The following is a 2,882-nucleotide window of genomic DNA, read 5'->3' as shown; positions in this document are numbered from 1 at the left end:
AATATAGTTTTCAAGGCCATCTCTTTGGAAATGTGTATGCTGTTTAGAAACAATAATAGTGCTACAGTGACTTCTGTTTCTCCCCCTAGCCCTGAATCTACTGTGGTTGGTTCTGTTTGTTTTTCAATACATAAATCCAATTATAAAATTAGCTCATTATTTTTGGACCCTGTCACTTCAATTCCTTCCTCCATTTCTTATTGGAATAACCTTTTTGATGATATTAAATGGTCATATGTTTGGTCACTTCCTCAGAAATTCTTTCTAACTAATAAAGTTAAAGAAATATCCTATAAAATTATTCATAGATTTGATCCAGTTAAATACTTTTTAAAGAAATGTAGAAATGATATTGATACTTCCTGCTCTTTTGTGAAGCCTCCTCTGAAACTGTTGATCATTTGTTTTGGGAATGTCTTTTACTCGGTCTTTCTGGAACAATATTGATGCTCTGATTGTCCAAAAGGTTTTATGTAACTTTTCTTTATCATATAGACACATTCTTTTTGGATTTTATGTTAAAGACAAGAATCTAATTAATGCATGTTTTTGTATAAACCTTCTTTTATATATTGGAAAGTTTCATATCCATAAATGTAAATATATGAAAAGTAAACCCCACTTTAGCTTTTTCAAAGAAGAATTGAAGATGTATTTAAATACAATTTCAACTTCTGTTAACAAGAAAGCAATGAAAACATCCAGAATCAGTGCCATGTTTAATATTCTCTCTTAATGTTTTTTTCTTTTGTGCCCTCTTCTTCTTTTTTTTTTCTCTTCTCTTATTCTCTTTTCTTTTTAGACTATTGTTGAATATATTTAAATTTCTTTCACATTTCTCTCTTAATGTATTCTGAACCATAATTTCTCTTTTGTTTTGAAAGATTGTTTATATTTCTTGTATGTATCGTCTTGTTCTGTTTGTTAATATTGCAAAAAAAAAAAAAAAATAAATAATTAGTATTCCATTTGAGTTTTGGCTGGCTACATACGCGACGCTGAGAAAGTGAAAAAGCAGACCTGGTAATTGAAATTGCTATTTAAATATGACAGGGCCAAAACTCGTAAGATATGGGAAACACAGTTGCAAAGGGACTTTGCTTTTCCATTTGAAATCTGGCAGTCACTGTGCATTCACTTAAACGAAAATGCAAACCGTAATGCGCGATTTGCAATTCCTTTTGAATAATGTCCGGAATATCATTCCATACAAATCACCCTCTACATCAAACAGTCTGAAACAACAACCAACACAGCCAGCACACCGTATCAAATGAGCCCAATAATATCATTCAAATAGACAGAAAACAGCGTCACAGATTACAGCAATGCCATTGAATGTACAGAAATACAATCTCTCTTACATTCATCCCAAATACAGCAATACTCTAAAAATCAATTCAGCATCAATCAGGCAGTGAAAGATCTCAATTATATATTCTACAAAACAGCACAAAAAAAGTGATTTGGCACTCGTCAAAACTACAAAAAAGAAATTGGACACTGAAAAATGGTTTGATTCAGACTGTAAAGCTCTGAGAAAAATACTCAGAAAGGTATCCAACCAAAAACACCGTCAACCAGACAATCCGGACCTTCGTCTTCAATACTGTGAGGCATTAAGACAATATAAAGCCACACTCAGACGGAAAAAAACTAACTTTTTGCAGAGCCAGCTTGAAGAAATTGAAAAATCAATCAAAACAAACAAATTCTGGGATAAATGGAAATTATTATACAAATCAAATCAAGAAGATCTGGCAATCCAAGATGGAGGGCTGTGGAAAAAACATTTCCAAGAACTTTACAGCCCAACTGGAAATCAAAATTTAAATCAAAATGAAATCATTAAAAAATTAGACCAATTGGAAAGATCAATTAAAACAAATCAAAGCCCTTTAGATTTCCCCATCACAATGAAAGAATTGGAACAAAAATTGCAAATACTGGAGCCCCAAAAGGCCTGCGGTGTGGACGGCATCCTGAATGAGATGCTGAAACACTCCGACCAAAACTTCAAACTGGCGATCCTAAAACTGTTCAATGATGTTCTGTGTGCGGGTCATTTCCCTGAGATCTGGAATCAGGGACTCATCAGCCCCATTTATAAGAGTGGAGATAAATTAGACCCTAATAACTACCGAGGCATCTGTGTGAACAGTAATCTGGGGAAGGTGTTCTGCAGTATTTTAAACACCAGACTTTTACACTTCCTTATGAAGCACAATGCCTTGATGAAATGTCAGACTGGATTCATGCCAAACTGTCACACATCTGATCACATTTTCACCCTACAGACACTCATTGATAAATATGTACATCAAAATAAAAGACAAATTTTCGCTTGTTTTGTAGATTTTAAGAAAGCATTTGACTCAATCTGGCATGAAGGATTATATCTCAAACTTATTGACAGCGGTGTAGGGGAAACTTCTATGATGTCATCAAATCAATGTACACACAGTCAATACGCTGTTAAAACTGGAAAGAAAAGAACTGATTTTTTTCTCCAGAGGCGCGGAGTGAGACAGGGCTGCAGTTTAAGCCCCGCCCTCTTCAACGTTTACATCAACCAATTGGCTAATATACTAGAACATTCTCCCATTCAAGGTCTCACTCTACATGACACAGAAATAAAGTGTCTCCTCTACGCAGATGACCTGGTTCTCCTGTCGCCCACTAAAGAGGGGCTTCAGGACAGCCTGAATCTGCTGGCGGGTTACTGTCAATCCTGGGCCCTGACCGTCAACCACCAAAAAACGAAAGTCATGATTTTCCGGAAATGTTCCAGATCTCAGGGACTAACACACACATTCACACTCTCACACAGAACCATTGAAACCACACAAACATACCCTTACCTCGGCCTGACACTCACTGCA

Source organism: Xyrauchen texanus, chromosome 16, assembly GCF_025860055.1.
Source record: "Xyrauchen texanus isolate HMW12.3.18 chromosome 16, RBS_HiC_50CHRs, whole genome shotgun sequence".
Lineage (NCBI taxonomy): Eukaryota > Metazoa > Chordata > Actinopteri > Cypriniformes > Catostomidae > Xyrauchen > Xyrauchen texanus.
Note: the sequence above shows the minus strand (reverse complement) of the source record.